Raw genomic sequence first — 14,895 nt, 5'->3', positions numbered from 1 at the left:
CAAAAGGTAACATAAAATGAGTGCACTCTTTCATCTCCCCCTCACGATCTCTATATCAAAGTGTATGAAAGAGGCAGTGTTGCTGGTTTATTTTGTTTGTTTTATTTGAGAGAGAGAGCGCGAGAGAGAGAAAGCAAGAGAGAGAAAGCAAGAGAGAGAGAATGGGAGGGAGAGAGAGAGTAAAAGAAGAGGGAAGCTTTGATTCTTCTTTAAATGTGAAGGAGATTACCCAGGCTCCCCAGAGGGAGGGAGAGGGGCGGACCTTTCTCTTCAAACAGAGAGCTGGAAACAACATTAAGTGTTAATTTCAAATCCAACAAATCCCTCTCAGCTTCCATATAATACCCTCCTGTAAACCTGTGGCTATATTTATTACATTCCAATTGAAAGTGTATTGCATTAGAGCAACACGACATGTGAGAGTGTGTGTTATGTCCATTATTGGCCTGGCTGTGCAGTTGTCTACAAAGGCCTTGTACCTTTGATCGCACACACTGCATTATCTGCATTTCCCTGTTTGTTTATACTGGTAACTACCAACAAGACATGTTAACTAACCTGTTTATACTGGTAACTACCAACAAGACATGTTAACTAACCTGTTTATACTGGTAACTACCAACAAGACATGTTTACTAACCTGTTTATACTGGTAACTACCAACAAGACATGTTTACTAACCTGTTTATACTGGTAACTACCAACAAGACATGTTAACTAACCTGTTTATACTGGTAACTACCAACAAGACATGTTAACTAACCTGTTTGTCACGACTTCTGCCGAAATCGTTGCCCTGCTTGTTCGGGCGGTGCTCGGGGTTCGACGTCACCGGTCTTCTAGCCATTATTGATCCTTTTTTCATTTTCCATTGGTTTTGTCTTGTCTTCCCACACACCTATTTTCTATCCCATTCATTACCTGTTGTGTATTTAACCCTCTGTTTCCCCTCATGTCTTTGTCAGAGATTGATTTGTTGTCAGTGTAGTGTGATTGTTTGATTGCGCGTCGGGTCCTCGTACCCATGTTTTGTTTGTTTGTACATTTATCGTTATGGAGCATACTCTTGGGACTTTATTTAAAGACTCCATATTTACACTCCATTTGACTCTCCTGCGCCTGACTTCCCTGCCACCTATTACACCTATGCGTGACAGAATCTCTGACCAATATATATGAAGTCAGCAGGAGAAGACGCTATAACCATGGACCTGGAGGAACGTGTTCAGGAACAAGAGAGGGAGCTTGACTGTATCAGCTCGGTCATGGAGCACATTGTCCAGAAAATGGATCGCTGGGAGAGACAGGGAGTTTCTCCAGCGCCACAACCGGAATCTCCCGTGAACGTTTTTTCCTCTCCGGAATCGAGTATCCATTTTTCCCTACCCACGGAATACAACGGAGATACTGCCGGCTGCCAGGGTTTTATCTAGCCACGGCCTCCCCAGTACCATCTGACCGTGAGAAGAGTTACGCCCTCATCTCATGCCTCACCGGGAAAGCCCTGGAATGGGCCAGCGCTGTGTGTAGAAGGGAGGATGCGGCGTTGGACCATTTTTAGGAGTTCACCCGCCAATTCCGGATAGTATTCGATCACCCACCTGACGGCAAAGCAGCGGGTGAGCTCCTCTATCATCTGAGGCAGGAGACGAGGAGTGCACAGGAGTTTGCTTTGGAGTTTAGGACCTTGGCTGCCGGCGCTGGATGGAGCGACAGGGCCCTGATCGACCATTACCGTTGTAGTCTACGTGAGGACGTCCGTCAGGGAGCTGGCCTGTAGAGACACCACCCTCACCTTCGACCAGCTGGTGGACATGTCCATCAAGCTGGACAACATGCTGGCTATTCGTGGACGTCTAGATCGGGTCTGGTTGTTCCATCCTCCCGCACCCTCTCTCCAGAACCTATGGAATTGGGAGGGATGGTGCGCAGGGAGACCGGAGGGGGTTCCCGCTCGAGCACCATTCATGGTCACAGAGGGCACACTGCTGGTCGTTGCCTGGTTGGTTCCTCTGGGAATAGAGAACGCAGGCAGGGCATTCTGGCGTCACCCCAGGTGAGTAGGCACCATTCTCATCCAGAGCCATCTGCTGCACTAATGTTTGTCTCTGTCTCTTTTCCTGATTTTTCACTGCATTCCCAGTATAAGGCACTAGTAGATTCAGGTGCGGCTGGGAATTTCATTAATAAAAGTCTAGCTCATAGTTTAGGGATCCCTATTGTTCCTGTGGATATGCTTATCCCTATTCATACCTTAGATAGTCGACCATTAGGGTCAGGGTTTATCAGGGAGGTTACCACACCTTTGTGTATGATAACGCAGGAGGGTCACAAGGAGAATATTAGTCTTTTCCTTATTGATTCTCCTGCATATTCTGTGGTGCTAGGACTACCCTGGTTAGTTTGTCATAACCCCACTGTTTCTTGGCCACAGAGGGCTCTCACGGGGTGGTCACGAGAATGCTCAGGTAGGTGTTTAGGGGTTTCCATTGGTGCTACTACAGTGGAAAGTCCAGACCAGGTCTCCACCGTGCGCATTCCCCCCGAATATGCCGATTTGGCTCTCGCCTTCTGTAAAAAGAAGGCGACTCAATTACCACCCCATCGACGGGGGGATTGTGAGATAGATCTCCTGGTAGACGCTGCATATCCCAAGAGTCACGTGTATCCCCTCTCGCAAGCGGAGACGGAGGCTGTGGAGACATATGTCTCTGAATCCCTGCATCAGGGGTTCATTCAGCCATCCATTTCACCCGTCTCCTCGAGTTTCTTTTTTGTGAAGAAAAAGGATGGCGGTTTACGCCCGTGCATTGATTATCGAGGAGGAGTTGCAGCGTTTTTGGGGTTTTCCAATTACTACCGGAGGTTTATCCGGGGTTTTGGTCAGGTGGCAGCTCCCATTACCTCACTGCTAAAGGGGGGCCCGGTGCGCTTGCAGTGGTCGGCTGAGGCGAACAGGGCTTTTGAGCACCTGAAGACTCTGTTTACCTCGGTGCCTGTACTGGCTCATCCGGATCCCTCTTTGCCATTCATAGTGGAGGTGGACGCATCCGAAGCTGGGATAGGAGCAGTGCTCTCTCAGCGTTCGGGTACGCCACTGAAGCTTCGCCCCTGTGCTTTCTTTTCGAAGAAGCTCAGCCAAGCGGAGCGAAACTATGATGTGGGGAACCGAGAGCTGTTAGCTGTCGTAGAAGCCTTGAAGGTGTGGAGGCATTGGCTTGAGGGGGCTAAACACCCTTTTCTCATCTGGACTGACCACCGCAATCTGGAGTACATCCGGCAGGCGAAGAGATTGAATCCTCGCCAGGCAAGGTGGGCCATGTTTTTCACTCGTTTTGTGTTTACTCTTTCTTACAGACCAGGCTCCCAGAACGTTAAGGCAGACGCATTGTCTCGGCTGTATGACACAGAGGAGCGGTCCATGGATCCCACTCCCATACTCCCAGCTTCGTGTCTGGTGGCGCTGGAAGTGTGGGAGCTGGACGCGGACATTGAGCGGGCATCACGTGCAGAGCCTTCTCCCCCTGAGTGTCCAGCTGGTCGTCTGTACGTTCCGTCTCCTGTCCGCGACCGATTGATATATTGGGCTCACATGTCACCCTCCTCTGGTCATCCTGGGATAGGTCGGACGATGCGCTGTCTTGAAGGAAGGTACTGGTGGCCCACTTTAGCTAAGGATGTGAGGATTTATGTTTCTTCCTATCCGGTGTGCGCCCAGTGCAAGGCTCCTAGACACCTGCCCAGAGGTAAGCTACAACCTCTACCCGTTCCTCAACGGCCATGGTCGCACCTGTCGGTGGATTTTTTGACTGATCTTCCACCTTCACAGGGTTACACCACGATCCTGGTCGTTGTGGATCGGTTTTCAAAGTCCTGTCGTTTCCTCTCTTTGCCCGGTCTCCCTACGGCCTAACAAACTGCAGAGGCCCTGTTTACACACGTTTTCCGGCACTATGGGGTGCCTGAGGATATAGTGTCTGATCGGGATCCCCAGTTCACATCAAGGGTCTGGAAGGCGTTCATGGAGCGTCTGGGGATCTCAGTTAGGCTTACCTCAGGTTTTCACCCCGAGTCTAATGGGCAGCTGGAGAGAGTTAACCAGGATGTGGGTAGGTTTCTGCGGTCTTATTGCCAGGATCGGCCGGGGGAGTGGGCGAAGTTCGTGTCCTGGGCAGAGATGGCGCAGAACTCGCTACGTCACTCCTCCACTAACCTTACTCCCTTTCAATGTGTATTAGGGTATCAGCCGGTTCTGGCTCCTTGGCATCAGAGACAGACCGAGGCCCCTGCGGTGGACAATTGGTTTCGGCACGCTGAAGAAACCTGGGAGGCAGCCCACATCCACCCTCAGCGTGCCATAAAGAGCCAGAAAATTGGCGCAGACCGTCGCCGCAGTGAGGCCCCAATGTTCGCACCAGGGGACAGGGTCTGGCTCTCGACCCGAAACCTGCCCCTTCGCCTGCTCTGCCGGAAGCTGGGTCCGCGGTTTGTGGGGCCGTTTAAAGTCCTGAGGAGAATGAACGAGGTATGTTATAGGTTACAACTACCCACTCATTACCGTATTAATCCCTCGTTCCATGTGTCTCTCCTCAGGCCGATGGTGGCTGGCCCGCTCCAGGAGGCTGAAGTGCGTGATGTTCCTCCGCCTCCTCTAGACATCGAGGGGGTTCCGGCATATTCTGTTCGATCCATTTTGGATTCGAGACGTCGGGCGAGGGGCCTTCAGTACCTTGTGGACTGGGAGGGGTACGGGCCGGAGGAGAGATGCTGGGTTCCGGTGGAGGACGTGTGAGATCCTTCCATGTTATCAGAATTCCACCGTCTCCATCCGGATCGCCCTGCACCTCGCCCTCCGGGTCGTCCCCGAGGCCGGTGTCGACGCGCGGCTGGAGCCGCGCGTCAGGGGGGGGGGTACTGTCACGACTTCTGCCGAAGTCGTTGCCTCTCCTTGTTCGGGCAGTGCTCGGCGTTCGATGTCATCGGTCTTCTAGCCATCATTGATCCTTTTTTCATTGGTTTTGTCTTGTCTTCCCACACACCTGTTTTCTATCCCATTCATTACCTGTTGTGTATTTAACCCTCTGTTTCCCCTCATGTCTTTGTCAGAGATTGATTTCTTGTCAGTGTAGTGTGATTGTTTGTATAGGTGCGCGTCGGGTCCTTGTACCCATGTTTTGTTTGTTGGTACATTTATTGTTATGGAGCATACTCTTGGGACTTTATTTAAAGACTCCATATTTACACTCCATTTGACTCTCCTGCGCCTGACTTCCCTGCCACCTATTACACCTATGCGTGACACTGTTTATACTGGTAACTACCAACAAGACATGTTAACTAACCTGTTTATACTGGTAACTACCAACAAGACATGTTAACTAACCTGTTTATACTGGTAACTACCAACAAGACATGTTAACTAACCTGTTTATACTGGTAACTACCAACAAGACATGTTAACTAACCTGTTTATACTGGTAACTACCAACAAGACATGCTAACTAACCTGTTTATACTGGTAACTACCAACAATACATGTTAACTAACCTGTTTATACTAGTAACTACCAACAAGACATTTTAACTTACCTGTTTATACTGGTAACTACCAACAAGACACTTTAACTAACCTGTTTGTTAATATTGTTAACTACCAACAAAACACTTTAACTAACCTGTTTATACTGGTAACTACCAACAAGACACTTTAACTAACCTGTTTGTTAATATTGTTAACTACCAACAAAACACTTTAACTAACCTGTTTATACTGGTAACTACCAACAATACATTTGAACTAACCTGTTTGTTAATATTTTTAACTACCAACAAAACACTTTAACTAACCTGTTTATACTGGTAACTACCAACAATACATTTGAACTAACCTGTTTGTTAATATTGTTAACTACCAACAAAACACTTTAACTAACCTGTTTATACTGGTAACTACCAACAAGACACTTTAACTAACCTGTTTGTTAATATTGTTAACTACCAACAAAACACTTTAACTAACCTGTTTATACTGGTAACTACCAACAAAACACTTTAACTAACCTGTTTATACTGGTAACTACCAACAAGACACTTTAACTAACCTGTTTGTTAATATTGTTAACTACCAACAAAACACTTTAACTAACCTATACCTACCAACAAGACACTTTAACTAACCTGTTTGTTAATATTGTTAACTACCAACAAAACACTTTAACTAACCTGTTTATACTGGTAACTACCAACAATACATTTGAACTAACCTGTTTGTTAATATTGTTAACTACCAACAAAACACTTTAACTAACCTGTTTATACTGGTAACTACCAACAATACATTTGAACTAACCTTATATTGGTAACCACAGATAAGACACTTTAACTGACCATTAAAGACAGTATAATGGAAACTGTAACTTTAAGATCTTTCACAATGCATACGTCAGAATGTCATCTAAATGTTATATGATAAATATGGGAACACTTTTGTGAAGATAGCAATGTGAATTTAGCCTTCTAAATGAGATAATTGCATTTCATACAAACCTCTGCCAAGTCAGTAACCACGCCCACGTGAGCACAGACATTGTGGCAACGTGATGGAACTGCCCTCCAAGGCGAGTGCTTAAAAGCACTCTTTTACGCTTAATTTATTCGCGATGCATAAGCAACATTTTCATAGCCTACCTTGTCTCCTATGGCAACCAGAAACTCATCCACAGTGACAGTAGCTTCAGTAACACACCTGAAGCCGTGCCGAAGTGACAGGGACGGCGTCCCCATGTGGGTCGCCATCCACACCAAATCCGGGGCAATTCCAACAAGAAATGCAATATACCTAGTTTCACCACAAAACATTTAAGTAATGATAACCTTAATCATGCCTCAAAAAAGGAAAACCACCAAGAAAAGGAAACAAAAAGAAAACACAGGCGATCGAACTCCACACCAAACACTCAGATTCCAAAAGCACTGAGAGAGAGAGAGAGAGAAACAGTCCCTGTAGATAAGTTGATTTGGGTGGAGATGCAGAGTGAATTGGAATAAATTTCACACTATAGTGTTTCTGCATTCCACTTCTGTTCAACCTCACAATCACACACACACACACACACACACACACACACACACACACACACACACACACACACACACACACACACACACACACACACACACACACACACACACACACACACACACACACACACACACACACACGGTAGGTGGTCTGGAATTATTGTCTCTGCACAGGGAGAAAAGTATTTTGATCTTTTGGATGTGAGGGTCCTTTTGGATGTGAGGGTCCTGATAGCTAAGTACTCTGTGTGTGTGTTTGTGTATGTGTGAGCGGACTGTGTTCTGATTAGACATAATAAAATGTATTCTTAATAATCTATCCTGCCTTAGTGTTTGATGCTCTTTTTACTAATTTCTTAATAAAGTATCATTCAGTAGAGATCGTTAAAACCAACCAGATACATAACTCACTGTTGTGGTTATCATCAGACACAAAACAACACCACATTTACCTAGAATGACTTGAAAGCTCCATTTTCAGGAGTAATACTATCATTTGAACACACACACACACACACACACACACACACACACACACACACACACACACACACACACACACACACACACACACACACACACACACACACACACACACACACACACACACACACACACACACACACACACACACACACACACACACACACAGTATTTCATGAAGCAATCAATAGAGTGCTCTGGATTGTTGTCCATGACTAATGTTCCCATAACGCTCCCCTGCTGTCTTATAGCCCTCATTGTTCTTGTGGCTCTGTCTTTGCTTTGATAGCTAATGACAGGCTATAGCATGTTATTATAGGCTTTGATAGCTAATGACAGGCTATAGCACGTTATTATAGGCTTTGATAGCTAATGACAGGCTATAGCACGTTATTATAGGCTTTGATAACTAATGACAGGCTATAGCACGTTATTATAGGCTTTGATAGCTAATGACAGGCTATAGTACGTTATTATAGGCTTTGATAGCTTATGAAAGGCTATAGCACATTATTATAGGCTTTGGTAGCTTACAACTGGCTATCACACGTTGTTACAGGATATGCTAGCTTACAACTGGCTATCACACATCATTGCAGGCTATGATAGCTTACAATAGGCTATGCCACGTTATTATAGGCTATGATAGCCTGCAATATTGTTTCATAGGCTATTGTAAGCTATGATAGCTTACAACTGACTATCACACTTAATTACAGGCTATGATAGTTTACAACAGGCTATCACATGTTGTTACAGGCTATGATAGCTTATGATAAGCTATGATAAGATGAATGTGCAAGTAGAGATACTGGAGTGCAAAGGAGCTAAATAAACAAATACATATAGTTTAGGGATGAGGTAGTTGGATGGGCTATTTACAGATGGGCTATGTACAGTTGCAGTGATCTGTGAGCTGCTCTGACTGCTGGTGCTTAAAGCTAGTGAGGGAGATATGATTCTCCAGCTTCAGTGATTTTTGCAGTTCGTTCCAGTCATTGGCAGCAGAGACCTGGAAGGAAAGGCAGCCAAAGGAAGAGTTGGCTTTGGAGGTGACCAGTAAGATATACCTGCTGGAGCGTGTGCTTCGGGTGGGTGCTGCTATGGTGACCAGTGAGCTGAGATAAGGCGGGGCTTTACCTAGCAAAGACTTGAAGATGACCTGGAGCCAGTGGGTTTGGCTGCGAGTATGAAGTGAGGGCCAGCCAACGAGAGCATACAGGTCGCAGTGGTGGATAGGAAATAGGGCTTTGGTGACAAAAAGGATGGCACTGTGATAGACTGCATCCAATTTGTTGAGTAGAGTGTTGGAGGCTATTTTGTAAATGACATCACCGAAGTCGAGGATCGGTAGGATGGTCAGTTTTACAAGGGTATGTTTGGCAGCGTGAGTGAAGGAGGCTTTGTTGCGAAATAGAAAGCCGATTCTAGATGTAATTTTGGATTGGAGATGATTAATGTGAGTCTGGAAGGAGAGTTTACAGTCTAACCAGACACCTAGGTATTTTTGTGGTTGTCCACATATTCTAAGTCAGAACCGTCCAGAGTAGTGATGGTGATTTGCCAAAAGGACCCTTGTCGAAAAGACGTGAGTAATTTTGGCGAGTTAAACAGTTAATGTGTTGATAATAATTGGGGAGCACGGAACCCAAATGCCTTTTGTTAATGCTGCCTCAGGGTACGCGTCTCCAATTTGTTCAATGTCCAATGAAGGTCGTTGACAGCATTCTTTGTATCGGCCTGGGGCGGGATGTACACAGCCATGGCATTAATCACCGAGAACTCTCTCGGAAGGTCAAATGGCTGACATTTGATGAGTCGACAAGTCGGGAGAGCAGAAGCTCGCAAGTTCCTGTACGTTTTCCCCATCGCACCACTTGTTATTGGTTAAAAAGCAGACACCACAGCCTTTGTTCTTGCCAGAGAGAGCCCGCTTCTTATCCACTCGATGAACTGTAAACCCTGCTGGTTGTATATAATCCGTCAAGTCTCAAGAATGTGATGTCCCTCTGTAAGGAGATCCTCACTCTGAGTTCGTCAACTTTATTCACTAGTACACATTGGCGAGTAGTATGACATGAAGATAGAAAGAGATGGAGATAAAGAGACATGGAGATAGAGAGACATGGAGATAGAGAGACATGGAGATAGTATCAGGTTTCAGGTAAGACCCAAGTGCAGACTGTGTTGAAGTAACAATGTTTATTGCAACAACAGGGGCAGGCAAACGACAGGTCAGGCAGGCAGGGGTCGATAATCCAGAGTAGTGGGGCCAAGGTACAGGACGGCAGGCAGGCCCATGGTCAGGTCAGGAAGAGGTCGGGAATCCAGAGTCAGGTCAGGCAATGGTCAAAACCAGGAGGATGATTTAAAGAGAGACTGGGGAATAGAAGGGGCTGAGACAAAACGCTGGTTGACTTGAACAAACAAGACCAACTGGTACAGACTGACAGAAAACACAGGTATAAATACCCAAGGGATAAGTGGGGAAGATGGGAGACACCTGGAGGGGGGTGGAGACAAGCACAAGGACAGGTGATACAGATCAGAGCGTGACAGATAGAGAGTGATGGAGATAGAGAGACATTGAGATGTGATGCAGAGAATGATGGAAAGAGAGAAGGTGCAGTGAGATGTACTGTGGTATTGTGGTTTTATTCCTGACCTTGTGAGCTAATGAATAAGTGAGCAGGTCTGTTGGCCTCAGTAGACAGAGGGGAGAGTTATTCAGTAGACAGAGGAGAGAGTTATTCAGTAGACAGAGGGGAGAGTTATTCAGTAGACAGAGGATATAGTTATTCAGTAGACAGAGGGGAGAGTTATTCAGTGGACAGAGGGGAGAGTTATTCAGTAGACAGAGGGGAGAGTTATTCAGTAGACAGATGAGAGAGTTATTCAGTAGACAGAGGAGAGAGTTATTCAGTAGACAGAGGAGAGAGTCATTCATGACATTACCTCCCATTACTCTATTATTATTTAATATACACCCAAATCCACTTGGCCACCCACACACACACACCCTAACCCAGACACCTACACACACCCTAAACCAGACACCTACACACACCCTAACCCAGACACCTACACACACACCCTAACCCAGACACCTACACACACCCTAACCCAGACACCTACACACACCCTAACCCAGACACCTACACACACCCTAACCCAGACACCTACACACACCCTAACCCAGACACCTACACACACCCTAACCCAGACACCCTAACCCAGACACCTACACACACCCTAACCCAGACACCTACACACACCCTAACCCAGACACCCTAACCCAGACACCTACACACACCCTAACCCATACACCCTAACCCAGACACCCTAACCCAGACACCTACACACACCACACAGCTGTAATTTCAGTGGTTTATTGACAGGTTAAAGGTCTTTCCCTCAGATAAATAAAGAGAAACGGTGATCAAGAATTAACTGCGTGAAATAACCTGAAGATATTTTTCTCTCTCACTCTTCTCAAAGATTCTCATTTTTATTCTTAACCTCTCTCCTTCCTTCTCTTTCGCTTGGTCTCCCCCTCTCTCTCACTCTCATTCTCTCCCTCTCTCCCTTGTTCCAAAGCTCAGAGGAAGAGAGAGAGAGAGAGAGAGAGAGAGAGAGAGAGAGAGAGAGAGAGAGAGAGAGAGAGAGAGAGAGAGAGAGAGAGAGGGGAACGAGAGAGTGCGAGAGAGAGAGAGAGAGAGAGGAGGTGAGAGAGAGACAGTGAGAGAGAGAACAGGCGAGAGCGAGAGAGAGAAGGCGAGAGAGAGAGAGCGAGAGAGTGAGAGTGAGTGACTGTTTTCCAGCCCACCCAAGCTTGACCCGACCATTGAGAATGATTTAAACCATTTTTGAGGGGCGGAGCTGGTGATTCTGCTCCATCAGAGACATGACAGGGTGTCGCATCACCATCTCAAGGTCACCCTCACTGTGAGCCAACGTTAGCTGGCTGGGTCGCTAGCTAACATTATGTGTATGATCTTATTCTTTGTATCTCAGACACAGTTGCTTGACTAGTAAACGCAATAGAACCTGGTGGTTAGCTACCTGCAGATTCATGCAGGGTAGTAACATTATCAGTTGTGATTATGGTCCATTGTGTAGCTAGCTAGCTAGCATACTTTTAAAAAACTGGATGATTACTTCCAGGATTACTTTTAAATTCAGGAAGGATGTTTTTGGGCTAAGTTCTTTGACACTTCTGTTTTCTCAAGACATTCAAATCAGCATTGAAAAAAGGCACAAGTTCAAGTTTGTTCCAACTGAGCGAATCTGACCACAAGTCAGAGACCACTATGATAACACAACAATTTTTTTTTATTTCTTAAAAAAAAAAAAAATATTTCACCTTTATTTAACCAGGTAGGCTAGTTGAGAACAAGTTCTCATTTGCAACTGCGACCTGGCCAAAATAAAGCATAGCATTGTGAACAGACAACACAGAGTTACACATGGAGTAAACAATTAACAAGTCAATAACACAGTAGAAAAAAAAATACAAAAAATAAAAATAAAATAAAAAATAAAAATAAAATGGGCAGTCTATATACAATGTGTGCAAAAGGCATGAGGAGGTAGGCGAATAATACAATTTTGCAGATTAACACTGGAGTGATAAATGATCAGATGGTCATGTACAGGTAGAGATATTGGTGTACAAAAGAGCAGAAAAGTAAATAAATAAAAAACAGTATAAAAACAGTATGGGAATGAGGTAGGTGAAAATGGGTGGGCTATCTACCAATAGACTATGTACAGCTGCAGCGATCGGTTAGCTGCTCGGATAGCTGATGTTTGAGGTTGGTGAGGGAGATAAAAGTCTCCAACTTCAGCGATTTTTGCAGTTCGTTCCAGTCACAGGCAGCAGAGTACTGGAACGAAAGGCGGCCAAATGAGGTGTTGGCTGTAGGGATGATCAGTGAGATACACCTGCTGGAGCGCGTGCTACCGATGGGTGTTGCCATCGTGACCAGTGAACTGAGATAAGGCGGAGCTTTACCTAGCATGGACTTGTAGATGACCTGGAGCCAGTGGGTCTGGCGACGAATATGTAGTGAGGGCCAGCCGACTAGAGCATACAAGTCGCAGTGGTGGGTGGTATAAGGTGCTTTAATGACAAAACGGATGGCACTGTGATAGACTGCATCCAGTTTGCTGAGTAGAGTGTTGGAAGCCATTTTGTAGATGACATCACCGAAGTCGAGGATCGGTAGGATAGTCAGTTTTACTAGGGTAAGCTTGGCGGCGTGAGTGAAGGAGGCTTTGTTGCGGAATAGAAAGCCGACTCTTGATTTGATTTTCGATTGGAGATGTTTGATGTGAGTCTGGAAGGAGAGTTTGCAGTCTAGCCAGACACCTAGGTACTTATAGATGTCCAAATATTCAAGGTCGGAACCATCCAGGGTGGTGATGCTAGTCGGGCATGCGGGCGCAGGCAGCGATCGGTTGAAAAGCATGCATTTGGTTTTACTCGCGTTTAAGAGCAGTTGGAGGCCACGGAAGGAATGCTGTATGGCATTGAAGCTCGTTTGGAGGTTAGATAGCACAGTGTCCAATGACGGGCCAAAAGTATATAGAATGGTGTCGTCTGCGTAGAGGTGGATCAGGGAATCGCCCGCAGCAAGAGCAACATCATTGATATATACAGAGAAAAGAGTCGGCCCGAGAATTGAACCCTGTGGCACCCCCATAGAGACTGCCAGAGGACCGGACAGCATGCCCTCCGATTTGACACACTGAACTCTGTCTGCATAGTAATTGGTGAACCAGGCAAGGCAGTCATCCGAAAAACCGAGGCTATTGAGTCTGCCGATAAGAATATGGTGATTGACAGAGTCGAAAGCCTTGGCGAGGTCGATGAAGACGGCTGCACAGTACTGTCTTTTATCGATGGCGGTTATGATATCGTTTAGTACCTTGAGTGTAGCTGAGGTGCACCCGTGACCGGCTCGGAAACCAGATTGCACAGCGGAGAAGGTACGGTGGGATTCGAGATGGTCAGTGACCTGTTTGTTGACTTGGCTTTCGAAGACCTTAGATAGACCTATATCCATCCTGCCCTGTCTATAACAGTTTGGGTCCAGGGTGTCTCCCCCTTTGAAGAGGGGGATGACTGCGGCAGCTTTCCAATCCTTGGGGATCTCAGACGATATGAAAGAGAGGTTGAACAGGCTGGTAATAGGGGTTGCGACAATGGCGGCAGATAGTTTCAGAAATAGAGGGTCCAGATTGTCAAGCCCAGCTGATTTGTACGGGTCCAGGTTTTGCAGCTCTTTCAGAACATCTGCTATCTGGATTTGGGTAAAGGAGAACCTGGAGAGGCTTGGGCGAGGAGCTGCGGGGGGGGGGCAGAGCTGTTGGCCGAGGTTGGAGTAGCCAGGCGGAAGGCATGGCCAGCCATTGAGAAGTGCTTATTGAAGTTTTCGATAATCATGGATTTATCGGTGGAGACCGTGTTACCTAGCCTCAGTGCAGTGGGCAGCTGGGAGGAGGTGCTCTTGTTCTCCATGGACTTCACAGTGTCCCAGAACTTTTTGGAGTTGGAGCTACAGGATGCAAACTTCTGGCTAAAGAAGCTGGCCTTAGCATTCCTGACTGACTGCGTGTATTGGTTCCTGACTTCCCTGAACAGTTGCATATCACGGGGGCTATTCGATGCTATTGCAGTCCGCCACAGGATGTTATTGTGCTGATTGAGGGTAGTCAGGTCTGGAGTGAACCAAGGGCTGTATCTGTTCTTGGTTCTGCATTTTTTGAACGGAGCATGCTTATCTAAAATGGTGAGGAAGTTACTTTTAAAGAATGACCAGGCATCCTCAACTGACGGAATGAGGTCAATGTCCTTCCAGGATACCCGGGCCAGGTCGATTAGAAAGGCCTGCTCACAGAAGTGTTTTAGGGAGCGTTTGACAGTGATGAGGGGTGGTCGTTTGACTGCGGCTCCGTGGCGGATACAGGCAATGAGGCAGTGGTCGCTGAGATCCTGGTTGAAGACAGCGGAGGTGTATTTGGAAGGCCAGTTGGTCAGGATGACGTCTATGAGGGTGCCCTTGTTTACAGAGTTAGGGTTGTACCTGGTGGGTTCCTTGATGATTTGAGTGAGATTGAGGGCATCTAGCTTAGATTGTAGGACTGCCGGGGTGTTAAGCATATCCCAGTTTAGGTCACCTAACAGAACAAACTCTGAAGCTAGATGGGGGGCGATCAATTCACAAATGGTGTCCAGGGCACAGCTGGGAGCTGAGGGTGGTCGGTAGCAGGCGGCAACAGTGAGAGACTTATTTCTGGAGAGAGTAATTTTCAAAATTAGTAGTTCAAA

The 14,895-nt window shown here is 46.4% G+C and overlaps 1 pseudogene; it reads right to left on the bottom strand.

Annotated features, from left to right (window-relative positions):
- Nucleotides 1-14,895, bottom strand: part of LOC123992553 — a 157,720-nt pseudogene that overhangs the window by 27,659 nt on the left and 115,166 nt on the right.

The sequence above is a fragment of the Oncorhynchus gorbuscha genome, linkage group LG13 (assembly GCF_021184085.1).
Source record: "Oncorhynchus gorbuscha isolate QuinsamMale2020 ecotype Even-year linkage group LG13, OgorEven_v1.0, whole genome shotgun sequence".
In the NCBI taxonomy this organism is placed as follows: domain Eukaryota; kingdom Metazoa; phylum Chordata; class Actinopteri; order Salmoniformes; family Salmonidae; genus Oncorhynchus; species Oncorhynchus gorbuscha.
This window is presented reverse-complemented; position numbering and strand designations above follow the sequence as displayed.